General features: G+C 42.3%; 1 long non-coding RNA gene across 2 annotated transcripts; it reads right to left on the bottom strand.

Moving 5' to 3' along the window:
* Window positions 1-1,110: 1,110 nt before the first annotated feature.
* Window positions 1,111-15,447, bottom strand: LOC142058569 (uncharacterized). Of its 2 annotated transcripts, XR_012661031.1 has the most exons (4): window positions 15,272-15,447; window positions 10,546-11,149; window positions 8,580-8,640; window positions 1,111-1,377 (listed from the first exon to the last, which is right to left on the bottom strand). It is a non-coding gene; the product is annotated as an uncharacterized LOC142058569 (long non-coding RNA). The 2 variants fall into 2 exon arrangements; XR_012661030.1 differs by lacking the exon at window positions 10,546-11,149.
* Between the last annotated feature and the right edge of the window lie 245 nt (window positions 15,448-15,692).

Raw genomic sequence — 15,692 nt, 5'->3', positions numbered from 1 at the left:
CCACATCTCTGGGGCCAGCCGATGGCTTAAAAAACAAAACAATAAAAAAACACAACCCAAAACACAGCCGAAGAACTCTAAACCAACTCTGCTTTGTGTCCAGAGACCGAAACATAATTTGAAGTGACTTGCTCAAAATCAATTCGTGGTGTGGGTAGCTAACGCCATTGGGTATTTTGTTTACTTGTCTACAGAACATGTTTCTGTTGAGTTCTGGCACTGCACATTGCTGCTTGTTTAAACATGCCTGGGAGGAGAGGCAGTGTGAAAACATGCTTTAAATCAATAAAAATAGTTGTAAGATGGAACAGTTCATGATCTTCAGGATCAAGATGTGTATTTTTTTGGTGAACTGCAGATCTCTGCACCTACTTTGGTGATCAGGAAAATATGCATGGCTATGGAAGGAAAACTGAGCTCTGGAAGAATCCAGCTCCAGGAATAAACTTAGTGTCTTGGACCTATTTTAATTAGATTCAGAGCTGTTGCGTGATGGGATAGTTAACTAACAGAAGTATTACTACTTTTTTTTTTTTTAAAGGAAAATTAGGGCTTTTGAAAATCTTAATATAAATTTTCAAAACTTCTGAGGAAAGATTAATTTTAAAGATTTTCTTTTAGTAAAAGCAGTTTAGAGGCTTAGAAAATAAACTATTTAAAAATTTAAAATTTGATTTTTAGAACATCTTGGAGTGCATAAATCTTGTGCCATTTTTACTGAAAATATTTTAATGAGTACCTTAGATCTACTTATTTATGTACAGTCTCTACACATTGATAGCAATTCTAATGTAAACTAGCAATGTATGGTAAAGCTTTTTTTAAAACATTTCCCAATTTTTTTTTTAGGATGAAACTTCAAAACAGTGAAACATAGATAACATCATGCGTTTCACCAATTCTAAATTAGGGAGCTCATGAAAAGGATTCTGAAGCTTAGAAACCTTCCATAGAGGAGAGAGTCACTTTTTAGACAAATTTGATTTTTTTTTTCTTTAGAAACTTTGATTTTTGCACTTGCTGGGATACTTTCAGATAACTCTGTTTGAAGCACTGAGGTTTGTTCTGTGTTATATTCATGTTTTCTCCCATACTGAGCTCTGGATGTAGTTAAAAAAAAAAAGGAATGCAGCAGTAGAGGAAAACCAGGAGAAGGGTAAAATCTCTGCAAACAAACCACTGTGTATCACACAGTGCTAGCCAAGTCCAACAATCAGTGCAAGACTTAGAGCTGGATCCCAAAGCTTTGGAGCTGCAAAATTGCTTCCAATTTGTTCCTCCTGCACTCACAGGAAGAGACTGTGTGTTGTATGTCGTCATGTCCCCATGGGCAGAGTACAGGCCAGGTCTTTATGCACAGCATGAAGAAATAACACCCTGGAAAACAAAACAAGGAAGAAATGAAGAAGAGTCAGTCTCACTATATTATGAAGTGAATGGACATCAAAATGCAAAACCAAGCTAGGCAGCTTCATTTCCCCACAGCCATGCATTTCCCTTTGGCTTTTGCATAAATAAAGAGAAAATATAAATTTCCAGCAAATAAAGAGCACCTTATTCTAGGAACAGCTTGGTCATCTGACAGTTTGAGCTGGAAGGTGTCCAACCCAATCGGTGCATCTCCTGTGGAGTACAGCACTGCTACAATCAGCGTGTTTTGCAAATAGCTCTTGATTAACAATGTTCGGTGGAGTGGAAGCAAAAATAATTAGAAAATATTTTAAAGCTCCCTTTGAATGTAATCCATGGGCAGTGATTTTAAACAACCTGTCAGCTTCAACAATCTCAGAGATGACTCATGCAAGGATAAGTTCAAGGGTAGTGATATCATTCCAGCACCTGGTACTGCTGTTAGCATGAGGAGGTGGTTGCTATGTCTTTAAACAAACATGTGCTTTTTTTTCCCTAGGAGCTGTAACTTGTCTTTTCAGTTTGTTTTAAATGAGCACAGAGGCACTTAGTGTTAGATCCTCAGGTAGTGAAAAGAATCATATCTGTGCTGATTCAACTCAGCTACAGATGTGCCCCAGTCCCTGGTTTGGGCTTTGCAGAAGCACCGACCTGACTCTAGTGGTGTTTCTGTATTGACTCAACAGGATCAGTCCTGAGCATTGTGTCTGTGTATGTGCACATGTGTATGTGTGCACTCATGTATAGGCATTTATGTACATATGTGCATGTATACATCTCTTAAGTCTGAAGCCATGCTTTGGAAAAAACAAAGGCTTTGTCCCAGAGGATCGTATAGGGTAGTCTAAGCTGGTCTGTGTATGCTGGGGGAAGCAAGGGAAACCAAGAAAATATCCACACAGCCCAGAGCTCAAGTGAAGGTCCTTAGCCATAAGATTTGGAATAACACCAACTTCACCTTTCCACACCCCAACTCTGCTTCTAGGTGTGACTGATGACTTCTTTATGTAGCTTGGGTATAGAAGGCTCTTACTATAATTTGAAGCCTCACACTATGTATCAGAAGTATGCTTTCCTCTCGTACTTTTTACATAGACGGAATAGTTCTGGTTAATCCTGATTTGGTGAGTGCTGACTTTTTGCTTCATTCCTCTTCCAAAAGAAGTTGTGGGTGCAACTGTTAACAAACTGTTTGTGAAAGCCTGTGTGAGCTGGTGCTGTACAGGTGCATTAAAACATGAGTATGAATGTGCACTTGTGCTTGTCATGAAATAGCATCAGAAGACAGGATGAGGCCGAGTGCTCTGGGGACAGCTACTAGTGATATTGTGGTCATATTGCCAATGCCCAGTATGAGACCTGATCTTGGGAGATGCTGAGCTCTACTGAGTTTATGCCTTGTGTGCAATCTCCATTTTCACTTAGTTTTATTTTTACATCCCATTCCATGGTGGCTGCCACATGATAAAGGTTTAGTCTCCTGGGTGTTTGAAGTCATTCAATGTCTACTCCTATTTTTACTCATCCCATAGATTACTGCTTCTCAGAATTGTGTGGACTGGAGTAACTGCTTAAAACCACCAAATTATACTTAATCCTGTGGGCATCCCAGTCTGTTGCATATGAGATCGTATATAGCTTGGTGTGTGGACTGTATATTGTTTGGTGTATAGCACACAACACTCGGCAGTTATGGAAATACATTAGTTCGTCTGCGTTTTCTCCTTACAAGGCTATAATATGCTAGCAGTTTTTCCTCCATCTCTAATGCAATAACTTTGGATAGGTACATCTGTTCAAATCCAAAGTTTTAGTGTATTTTAAGTCTTAAAGGTAAGGCACCTCTTGATTTAGAGTATCTGAAAGGGAAGAAAAGAGGAATGCATCCAGGCTCTGTCATGTTTTCAAGCACCTCAATGATTACCTGTTTAGCAAGCACTTACTTGATGGTACAAGTGCTGTAGGAGATTGTGATGATTCCTCAAGCAGCTGTTCTTCCTACTTCTCGCTATAGCACATCTTGATGCTTCTATGGTGTCAATGCCTCTGTCTATGCTCTTAGAAGACTGTTAGTGTGCTACTGCTGACACATCCAACACTGGTCAAATATTGGTGATATGCAGACGAGGAAGTTTGGGAGCTGTTGGAGTAGGATGAGGGGGAAACAAGGCATCTCTAGAGAAGGAAAAGCAACTGGGGCTGCTAGAAGCAACTTTGGGGGCTATAGGTGTTGGAGGAGAGGCTGAGAGAAATGGCTTACAGACATAGCCAAGGACCCTCTGTTTGTGTATCTAATTACTGCCTGGTCAGAGGGCTTTGAAAACAGAAACCTACTCTTCAACCTAGCTTTTAGCAGCCTGGAGCACAGGATTGCTTTCAAGTATGCAGTAAGTGTGATCAGTTACCTGGTTATATACTTGCTTTTTATGCCTTTGCTGTAAGGAAAGATCAGGAAGGAATTGCCAGCTGGTGATTCTGTAAATGGTCCCAAACATGCCTGAGATGCTCCTGTTATAAGTATCTGGCTCAGTGATGTTGCTTCTCACAGTGACCTACGACTCATATGCACTGCCACGTTTCTGACTTGAGATGTGTATTAGAGGCTGCGTCTAAAGGTTTCCGAGAGGACTCAGTCATTGGAGTGCTTGAATGGAGCCCTGCTGATGCTTGTTCTGCTTTTCTCCAAGGTACAAGATGGGTTACCTTTAGCCAAGCGAGCCTCTGACTTATTCCTCTCCACCTGTTTCACTTCAGTGGAAAGTAATTAATAACTTCAATAACTCTGTCAAAGCAGCCCAAGGGGAACTAGGTTACTGAGAAAATGTCACCTCAAGTTTCTCTCTGTTTCTGGATCCTGCATATACAAATACAAAGACTCTGCTAGAAGTGCGGTTTTGTGAATTACTCTTCTCACTCTTGAGAAAACTAGAGACTGGTTTCTCACTTTAGCTAGCAGTCTTCTGCTTGTCCCATTATTCCTCTGACTCTGTTGCCTGTTTAGGCCGTAAGCATTTGAGGCATAGTTTGTCCGCATGATGTGTTTGTGTAACACAACTGGCCTGTGGTTACATGTCCACATCTGTGCCTGATCTGCAAAGGATATTGGTCTGTTATAGCTCCCAGCTGGCTGGCCTGGCTTTCCACCTCAAGCTGCAGAGAATCCTTCTCTTATTGCTCTGCTGGTCCCTGTTTCGACCCTGGTACTTGCCAAGATGGCATCTGCCACACTTGTATAGAGCAGGGCGAAACTGGCCCCGATGTCTGCAAGAAATGCCTTGACAATAAAAATAATAAGAGGAAAAATTGAAAGTGAGAATCCGGCCTGTGAGGCTTGACTTTCGCTATGGGTCACTGATGGAAGTGTGTAACATCTGCCCTGCCAAGTGGTATTTTTCCAGCACCCTTTACTTTTTTTTTTCCTTCCCCTTTATCAGTGTTATGCTGCATTTATAGGAATTCCCTCCCCTTGCCTCCAATGCTTCCAGACACCAGCTCATCCCCTGATAGGCTGCTCCTTTTGTGTTTGCTCTCCCAGCCTTACCATTTCAACAGAGCAAAATGCTGGTGTTGGTTTTCTCACTGGGAGTGACTCAGAAAGGGGATTTGTGTGTGGCTGGGTGCCAGGGAAGAAAACACGCTGTCAATATATATTAGTGCAGTGCCAAGCCCTTTCTGGGCACAGTAACTTTCCTCTCAAGGCTGCGGCATGCCAGGAAGGGAAGACGCACTGAACAGACAAGGAGGAGGCAAATGGGAGCAGCCTGTGCTAAAAACTGACCTGGCAAAGTTAAATCAACTACGTGCCCTTCTGCTGACACCCGGAAGGTACTTCTCATAAGACAAATAAAGGTCTCTAGTGTTGTCTGGTGATTGTTCACATCCCACCTGGTAAATGTGTGCCTGCAGATTTCATGACAGATACCTTTATTCTCTTGCACGTGTACACTTGTAGGGTCCTGGAGGTGCTTTAGGTGGAAGATAAGCTAAATTATCCAGATGAGAAGAAGCAGCTATAGTATGCTGGAGTATGCCAGGCTGTTTCACCCAGTCCAGTTCTGTGGTCCCATCACACAGCCTTCAGGAATCCCTGCGTGGAAATAGTATGAAGAACATGAAGGCTGGTGTTATACAGAAAAGTGATCTGTGGGGCAAAAGAGGCGTGGAAATTTTGCCTAGTGTTAGTGGTGGAGTTCATGTTTATTATGAGAAGCATAGATGAGTTTAACATGTGAGTTTTCCTTGAGTTTAGCCCATTCATATTCAGGTCTCGGTTATTTGGCACTCATTCAGGCCAAATTCGGATACTCTTACGAATACTGTTTAGTGCCTTGCCTTCTGTTGGTGCAATGGCAAAGGCCTGTTCTGCAAGTGCTCAGGATGTGGCAGCTAGTGTTTGACATGGCCAAACTTCCCACCTGCACATAATACACAGCAGGGGACATCACTGACAGCCCCAAGTGAAGAGTCATCAGGCAAAGAACATGTTTCTGAAATGGGAGTAACTTGTATTTCTGAGGGTTGATAGATATAATTTGTGGTGTCTACAGATGTGAGAGACAAGGACAGGAAAGATAAGATTATATTTTTCACTAAGCCCTGCTGGGAGAGAGGCAGGGAGAAAAGTGGGACTGTTCATAAGTGCGTTATGGCTCACAGGCAGCAGAAATGAGGATCTACACTCAGTCTCATGGGTTTTCTTACCTGTGCCATTGAAATGTATAATCTTGAACCAGTGGACAAACCTCAGCTTGAAAGAATATGTTCCACCATTTACCAGCTTCAAGAATGATGAAGCTTAGTTATGTTTTCAAATCTCTTAAAAATCCTCAGGAGGGAAACTGCCAGGTACATTCCTTAATACAGAGTCCCTCAGTAGGAAAGCATGTATAAAATGTTTGGTTCTGCTTAGATTTAAAGGAAACATAATTACAGTAGTCTGTGTCCAGCATATAGAGGAGTGGAAAAGGGAAGCAATTTTGGTACTAGTTGATCTTAGTGCTGTAGACTGAGCTGCTGATAGTGTCCATGTAGCTGGCTGAGATAGCTGAAGAGAGCAGGATAACTTGGCAATAACTACAGACTCTTCAGGACCCCTCTGCAGGAGCAAATGGTAGGGACGTGGTTGCCTGCCAGCTTTGTATCTGAGGGGGAGTGGGGGGGAAGTCCTGTGGGTGAGATGTGGGCAGCCCAGCACAAAGCCAGCATGCTGGTCACAGGAATGGGAGTGAAAGGACAGAGTGAGCCACATGTAAGAGCTCCAGATTCCTATAGATCAAGAAAAGAATAATAATTGCAAAATGCAGATTCTCACTTTGTTTCACGCAACTGTGAATACTTCTCTGAAACCAGCCATGAGATGAAAGCATATGAGAAACAACAGTTTTCCAAAACTGTTCTCCAACTCATGCAGAGAGGAAATGCACAGTGTGTTTTAGAAGCTGGCTGAAGGAAATGTTCTTAACTTTTTCCTGTCTTTTCCCTTAGTGGCTTCTTTCCTTAACATCCCAGTTTTTAAGAAAAACTCATGTTCTAATAACAAAAATACAGTTCCTCTCTATTTTTAGAAATTACATAATTAAGTCTAATAAATGGAGAATGATGGTGGTCAGGGAGCTCAGATTGGCTTTGGATATTGAACAGAAGTAGATGTGGACTTAGAATTATAGAATGTCCTGAGCTGGAAGGGACCCACAAGGATCAGCAAGTCCAACTCCTTTCACTGCACAGGACTTAACCAACTGAATAACCCATAAAGTGCATTTCTCTTCCTTTTTTTCTCTTTTCCTGGAACTATTACGATTTCAGGTTTTGGGGATCATGTATTAATAAATCTGGCCAGCAGCCTTGGCCAGAAGTTTGGAAAGATAATTTCTTGCACTTTTTAAAGAATGACTAAAATTAAGCATTAGAAGTTTTACTGATAATGGTAAAACATTATTGGGTGATTTTTCTGTTAAGTTTCCCAAATGCTAAGCTAAGGTCCAGCAGTCATTGGAAAACCAAGTCCCACTCTGAGAAGAAAAAAGAAAGCATTAAAAAAAAACCTCGAGGGAGAAACAATTTGAACAAGAGCAGCAAGATGACAAAAATGAGGCACATGCAATATGTAAGCTGGCTTTTGGCAAAGTGTTTCCTAATTGCTGGCGTGTTGGTCTGTCTGAACTGAAGGAGCTTCAATGCTCAAGTAATTTAAAGCCAGACTGAACAAAGCATTGGAGGGCAGATAAATAATACGCAGGGTTTAGAGGGAGGATAAACACTGCAGGAGCCAAGAGAGGTTCCTCCATTTCTAAGCTATCATCACCCTTGGACCAACTCCTTGGTACAGCTTTTTCTCAGTCTTGGCAAAAGGCTGGAGTGAGTGGGATCTTCATAAGCTAGCAGGCCTTTTGTCTTACCTGATAAAATAGGGGTCTTTTGAGTCCATTAGACTCTTGAATCCCTCTTAACTTGGGGGACTATAGATTGTACTTCAGCAAGGATACTGGTCTTTAGGAGCTAGTAAAGTGTGCACTAAATAAAACAAATCCTGTATTGGCAGCCATAAATAGAATAGACTAGAAAGTCAAGGAAGGTATTTCAGTGTTTTCTGTTGGTTGGTACCAGAAGGGCTGAGTTTGCAGTGGGACCTAGCCTATACTATGCCAAGTATACACACAGACACTGGAAAGCTGGAATCAAGCCCTGGCCCTAAACTGGAAAGCCCAGGGATGAATTCTGCTTTCCCACATCCTGTAATATGCTCTTGGCCACAAAATTACTGGCTGAAATAGGAACAGAAGCCAGTCAGTGCTCTGACTGTTGTCCCCCTAGCTGGGGTTTTTGCAGCAGGCCCTGCTCAGGATGTTTTCACAGTTTCTGGCATATGAGCTTTTACAGGTGGGCTTTTCAGCTAACCACCTGCTTTTTAGGTTGTAAAGGAGTCTTGGAGGCTCCTTGGTGGATCTGTGGTACTGGGATTTAAAGCACGTGTGACAGCAGAAACTCGTGTACCTAAAGCAGTTGTTAGGCACAAGCAGACACAGAGTGAGCTTCTGAGTTTGGAAGAGGCACTGAGATACAAGCTCAACTGACCCCTAGATGGGGAGACTATTTATACATTTGCAATAGAAGAGAATAGACTGTACTGTATGTAACAGCTTTACAAAGTGTTTGAGATATAAATATACTCTATTGGGTCCTTCTTCCAAAATGACAGCTCCCTGATGAAAGCTGTGTTCATGTCAGGGTCTATAGATCAAAGTCATATATAGAAAGGTTAGATCAAGGTTGTATTTGGAAAGAAAGTTCCCTATGCGGACACTTTCAGAAAGGCCAAATCAGATAAAGACTCCCTCTCTTTAACTAGTGTTCAGAAATACTTGGAGAGGGGTATGTTGTATGCATGCATTGGATTGGCAGAGAAAGATAGCAACACCAAAAGCATTTCTCTCTTCTACAAGTCTGCCAGCTTTGACCTGGCTGAAGGGGTCTGTTGGTGGAGGAAGTTAGTTCACTTAAGTTTCACCCAGTGTTTACCCATCTCTCTGGCCAGCTGATATATGATCCCCCAAATGCAGACAGATCCTGAGTGGTGGACCAGCTTCTTTAAAGATGCTCTGCTGGTAGGAAAGGACCTTAAGGCAGTTGGTGCTTTTAAACCAGCCCTTTGTTGCAAAGGTCTCATCAAGTGAGGATTAGCTTCTGGTTCATCTTTTCTGCTTCCCTGGCTGCAATATTCAGCATGGCATTTGGGGAGGAAACTTGTACACCATGCAGTCAGCTCTGTCAAATATCCTCCAAGGGGCACTTAGTAACTGCTGGAGAATGGCACTTACTAAATTCTTTTTTCTTTTTTTTTCTTTAAGCCCCAACCCACTTTTAACATTTTTTTTAATTGAATACCTTTCTCAGTAGGCTTTTAGCTGAGAACATCAGTGATGAGAATTGTCTCATCAGTTGTGGCCAGCAGTACCCTGTTCTGGCACCCTTGGCTTCAGAGCAACTGTCTTGCTGGGACATTGATTCCCTCTAGAGGGCATTACTCACACAGATGCATGTGCGTGCACACACATTCTCTCACGTGTGCACTCGCACACATGCCCATGTATGCAGATCCCCATGCATTGCCTTCCAGCTTCTATAGTGGTCAGCAAGAAGTGGAAAAAAAGTGTTTGCTGGCTTACATGTATGACAGTTGCCAGGCAAGCTGAATTTCAGCTGTTAGCAGATACAGTACTGATAAAGTATAAGGCCTTGGGACCTCTTGGCACTCCCCAAAAAAGAAATTGCAAACCAAATTAACCACATCAGGTGATGTGGCTTTACTAGATTAGAAGCTAAACTTTTCAAACACCTATGTTTTACTCCTGCAGTGTGTTCACAGCATGAGTTGGACAGATGTCCTCTGCGTGCTTCTGTTTATGTTAAGCAGAGTAAGGAATCGCAGGGTGACAAGCATAGAACTGCTGAGTCCTCCTAAAAATGGATCTCTTCTAAGTGTGTCTTCAAATTATCTTCCTTACTTAGCCATAAGGAGATGTTGGGTTCCTCATGAACTCTGATCCTAAATTACTGAAGATGTTTTGAAGACCTTGATATGTACTCGATCAATATTAATAAAACAGAGTAGGTGCACCTTCCTAATGGTAGTAGGATACTTGACCTCTGCTCTTGCTAGAGAGTAGCATCATGGTGTATTTATACAATACCAGTATAAACAGTGTTTTCCAGAGAGCTTTACCACTTGAGCCAAAAATGTTTTGGTAACAGAAGTTGAAGTGTTCAGAAACATCCTCTTCATCTGAAACCTGCCATAAGTCACTTCAAGTCGGTGCTATCCAAATATCCTGTGGACATAATGCTAATGGACAGCTTGAAGCCAATGTCCCAAACTGTTGATGCAAACTACTAAGTTGACTGACCCAAATGAGCAGTTCTCCAAGGACTAAGGAGGCTTCAAGCAGGCCTGTAAGCACAATTTGAGCCAGGTGATAACTCGGAGCCTTTCCTTAGAAGTGTTTGTGGTCAGAGGTGCTGCGTACCCAGCTGAACCCATCAGGAGACCACAAATGCATGGCCAGGCCTTACATAGCTCCTGGGAACTGCTGGAGGGCTTATACAAACCAAATGCCCTGGGGCTCCTGCTTGGCCTACCTGCAGCAGATGGTCTCCACCAGGAAGCATCTGGAGCACACCCTTGGTCTGACAGTAACTTGCTGGCTCCGTGGGCTGAGGAAGGCAAAAGTTCCAAGGGCCTTGTGGTGCGGTCTTCCGGGATGTCACTTCTCAGCAGGCTGCTGCTGGCAAGAGCACACTTGTCGCTTCACTTTTGATGTGTGCTACTACCTCCATGTGTGTGAGGAGAGTGCCAGGCCTCAGCATGCCAACTGCTGTCTGCGAGGCAGCGCCGTTGCGGGGGCTGAGCAGGTGGCAGCTCATCTCCCTCCTGAAGGGCGGTGTTCCAGAGGAAATTTGTTCCAACTTGAACTTAACCATTCCCCTTGTGTTACAATGCATGTCAAATGGGACAACCAAGCCAATGCATGACTTGTTTTTTTTTCTTTAATCTTCCAGTCAGTAGGTTTGCCTCACCCATTCCCTCTTTCTTTTACAAACATTCATGTTTTAAAATTCTCCCAGGGATGTTTGGTAATTATTTTTTTTAACTCCTGGAAATGGTACAGTTTGGGAGTCCTTGAACTAGATCTGGTTTTCAGGCAGGCCAGCACTTGCAAGAGGCAGGTTGTTTCACCTAAAACTAGAACGAAGACTAAAGTTATAAGTTAATAAGCAGGGGTTTTATAGATACTGTGGTCCTTGAAGAAATTTTCTTGAATTTTCTCCTGTTGTGGCTGAAATAACCCTGTGCATTTGGTGAGAAGAAGCAAGGAGGTCTTCCATCTTTTAAGATACCAAAACAACTGGTTTAGGGTTTTAACAAGAAGGAGCAGAATAAATTTCAGGACTCATCACAGGAAGGACCTCTAATTGCTGAAATGTGGAACATTTTGAAGGCTGTTTAAGGAGCGTGATAAACAGCAGTTCTCAGAGCTGAAATGCAACTATACAATGTGATGAAGAGTATTGTTGAAAGAGGGAAACCTAGCTGAGACAGTTGCATAAAGGACTGGATTAAAATCCCATAAAAGTCAGTAGGCATCTTTGCTTAACTGAGGACTTGGGTTAAAGTGTGCTTCAATCGGTCCCCAGATCAGAATATGCTTGAATTTTTAGATACTGTAACCACAGATCTCATTTTATTGAACTTCTAGACCCACCTTCCCTCTACATCCAACCAATGAAGCATGGGGATGTAGCACAGTAAACAAGACAGGCTAGTGACCAAAAGACCAGCATCCCTTCTTCAAAGCACAATTTTTTTGAGGCAGACCCAAGAAATCCTGTAGATGATAATGGAACAACCAGGCTAAAGGTGGAATTTTCTTTCTAAATCAAGTTCTTATTCATAGGGTCTAGAGTACACAAACTTAAGACTCTAACTTTTTCCAACATCTACTGCTTGTTTCTGAATTGATATCCATGTTTCTAACTCGTGGTTTTGGAGAAGAAGATGATAATTTTATTTTTTACTTCAGCTAAAATGCTTGTGATGTAAGTGAAGACTTTAATTGTTCTTGCTTCCCCCATGGGTGCATGACATTGTCAGCTTACCCTATGCTATTGTCTAGTCTGTATAGCTCTGTCATGTCCCCTATGATTTGTCTTTACCTTGAACTGTGTAGGCCTTTCCTTCATGCCTTTGTGTGGAGGAATCTGTCTCATATTTTCATTGCCTATTTCTAGACTCTTTCCAGGTTTGCCACAGGGTTGGAATGTGATATTTTTGGGCAGGATAAACTATCACTAAGAATTGAACTTCATTATTTAATACAGTGATAAATTGAACTAGAATGCTGAGCGGCAAAGAACCAAGGAGAGAGAGATGCCAGCAGTTGCAGTACTTCATACCAGCTCTAATTACTGCTATCAGTTTATATTCAGATGGATCAATTTGGTCTCCAGGCCAAATCTATTCTTTGCATAACCCAAATGAAGGCAATGAAGTTGTGCCTTGGATGAATCTCATGTCTTAATCCCAACTGCTCTGCAGCTGGCAAGATGTCTCTATTTGTCTTGCACATTTGCCTTGTCCCTCTCAAACCACATTGCTGGATTCTATGTGATTTTTAATGGACAAGGGTGGAAAAGGCTTATGTCACCATTGAGGGTGTATATTATGCACACCTGAGAATCCTGGAGACAAGACTTGGTGGAAAGGGAGTGATTGCTGTTGGGGCAATCGTGGTTATTTCACATGGGGAAGGCTGGGTAGGTGTGCACGTGCTAGCTACTTGGTACATGGAAGGAAGGAATATGCAATTATGTGGTAGTTTGGGGCAGTTGAAGTGTATAAAGAGGATTGCTGATGACAGCAATTACATTTTCCTAGCAGATAAGTTAGCTCCAGATTGCTGGATGAGTGTGCAAAGACAATGCCTAGCCTGAGTTTCAATTCTCTGAATCTGTCTTGCTTCTTCAGGTTTTCTTCCATCTGCCAAGTATGTATTTTGAAGGAGCGTATGCACTCCTCTCCAGAGGAGAAGTAGATCTGCAACCTGTTGGACTCCTGCTGGAGTGCCATTAGAGCTAGCGAGGAGACTTCCCTCTCAATTCTGACCTCACAACCCTTCCACAGGGGCTGGCCAGGAAAGTCTTTGGCCTTCATTCTCCTGCTAACAGTGGCTGTGCTCTATTAATTCTCTTTTGGGTGACAGCCATTCCCTAAAAATAATGTTTTCATGATTAAGGCCAGCCTAATCTAGTCAAATTTTGCTGCTTTAAAATATGAAGGATGGATCCCTCACATGGTAAAAATTGACATAGTGGTATCCAAGTCACACTGCAGATCTGGTCCATCTGTTTTAAGTGGTTGCCCCTTGGGTTTGTCTCCTTGATTTACAAGTGGTCCGTGGTTTTTACTCTTGATTTCAGGAGTTGGGGGGCTTTGAATTCACCATCATCCTACAACAGCAGCAGTTGTTTTTCCAGGACTGGGAAAACTTACTGTTTCTCTGTGAACCTGCCAAGTTGATACCCTCCTAGGAGCATCTAACAGCAACAGCTGTAAAAATCAGAGCGGGGAAGGAATCAGTCCCTCCGCCAAAAACTCTAGATCACCTTTCCCACCCTTTCACTCTTGCTAGGTGCAAGGCTTTTCTATGTCTTCAGGATTTCCTTTCTAATTGGCTTTCTGTAGTAGGTATGGCCCAAAACAATTGAAGGCCATCCATTATTTCATGGGGCTTTGGAACAAGGCCTTTCCTGAGGACCAGATCCTACTTTCAGAAACCAGGCTAGGCTGTCTGTGGAAAGGGGTGTTGGAGAATGGGGAGACACTTGGCTCCAGAGTAGCACCTGGCACCACTGCTTGGAAAAGTTTTTGGGTACTGAAGTGCCTGCCTGCGGGGAAAGGAAAAATGATACCCATAGCCTTATACGGTGGGTCTGCCCTCCCTTGCCCATCTGGGTGATGCAGTGTAACTCCTGGGGTGCCGGACAGTAATGCTTGCTGAGTTCAGGTAGCTGGAAGAGCATCGTAACACTCTGCCCTGTCCCACAACAGAACCACACCTTTCTTTAGTGAAGAACCTCCATTTCCTTTTGGAAAAGTTTGCCCCTCCAAGTTATTATTTTGGCTGTGTGTCTGAATTATTTTTGTGTTTATATCCAACTTTTGGTGGGTGAGAGGGGGGAAAAGGTAGAGTTAATCACCAAGCAAGGTCCAACCTCCATCTAGCTGATTCTTGCTTTTAAGGAAATTAAGTCATATTCATGTGCAGTGGTAATCCAGAAATGTGAGCTCCTGCCAAGACACTTGTTTACACAAAGCTTAAAGGAGGTGATGTTTCTGTGTGCCCAAAGCTTGAGCGACTACCTTACATTAGAAAGGAGGTGGCAAACATTTCAGCCCTGATCCTGTTGAGACAAAAGCTCATCACCAGCAAAAGCAATATTCCCTCCCATCCTGATGTGACAGGAGCACACAAGGCAACCTGTACTTACCCAGCCTTGTTTGCTGCAAGTAATACTATGAATTTCTGCCATGCTGTCCAGCTGAGATGAAAGAGTGATTTTAAAACACCTTTTGAACTGTTTCCCTTCCATTCTGGCTAGTTTGTTTGGTATGACTATTTTTGTTTAAAAGAAAAAAAAGACAAATCAAAACAAAGAGAAAGTACTATGTAAAGTTGCACTGGAAGCATGAACAGGGCTGTTGACTTGCTGGTGCAGTCTGTGTTTTATAACCATGAGAACATTGTTCCTGTTAACCACTGTTTCCCTTGATGTATGGGAGCAATGAAATAGGAAATATATTGCAGTGGCTGAACAGCTATTGACATCTTTCAGAGACTTTCGGAAACATTTTTAGAAATGTTTTACTTTATCTGGGTTATATTCTTTTTTAATTGGGAAATAATGGGAAAATTGAATCTGTGCATTATTACGGTTGGTCATATTGCTTTTTTAGCATTTTATCATTGCTGTAATCAGGGCCCTAGAAAATGATGTGTTGTAACAGCATCTTTCTTTTATTGTTATTAGCTGTACCACTGTTTGGTTTGTTTGGTACTTCACAACTGAACTTAAGAAATCAGTGATGTTCTCCTTTATTACCATTGGAACTAGATAGTTATAATGTAGCATCAAAGATCTAGGGGATAATTTTTATGAGGTACCACTGACAAACTGTACCAATCATCGATTAACTGTTCTGTTTCACCAGTCCCATCAGTCTTAGTGGAATCCATCATATTATTTAGTGAAGCTGCTAGAATTAAAGAATTCTTCAAAATGAGAAGAAATTTGTAGTGGGCCTTACCTGCTGCCTTTGTTCTTAGATATCACCCTATGGGCTCAAGCAGTAAGTAATCATCCAAGATCTTCACCTGTTCAAGAACAAGCCAAGATTTTGTACTGAGGTGAGGAAAAATGCCGTGACTGTGAAGATAGCTTCCTCTGAACACCAGGACTTGCAAGACAAATTACACAGCAACTCTGAGGCCAAACCATAAACTATATTCCCTTGCTGACCTCAGCTTCTCAAAGTCAGCTTTCAGCATAAACAAGTTCAGGAAAAGCAAGTTGCTCAACAGGAGACTGTGCGTTTACTAAATCAGCATCTGCCCTTGCACTCATTGCTTCCTTTTTGGTAAATTGAGGAACAAAGTACTCTGAAAAAGACACCCTGCTGGAAGCTGAGTTGCCTGGAAAAGGCAATGGGAGTTTATTCTGGACGCTTG

The sequence above is a fragment of the Phalacrocorax aristotelis genome, chromosome 6 (genome assembly GCF_949628215.1).
Source record: "Phalacrocorax aristotelis chromosome 6, bGulAri2.1, whole genome shotgun sequence".
Lineage (NCBI taxonomy): Eukaryota > Metazoa > Chordata > Aves > Suliformes > Phalacrocoracidae > Phalacrocorax > Phalacrocorax aristotelis.
This window is presented reverse-complemented; position numbering and strand designations above follow the sequence as displayed.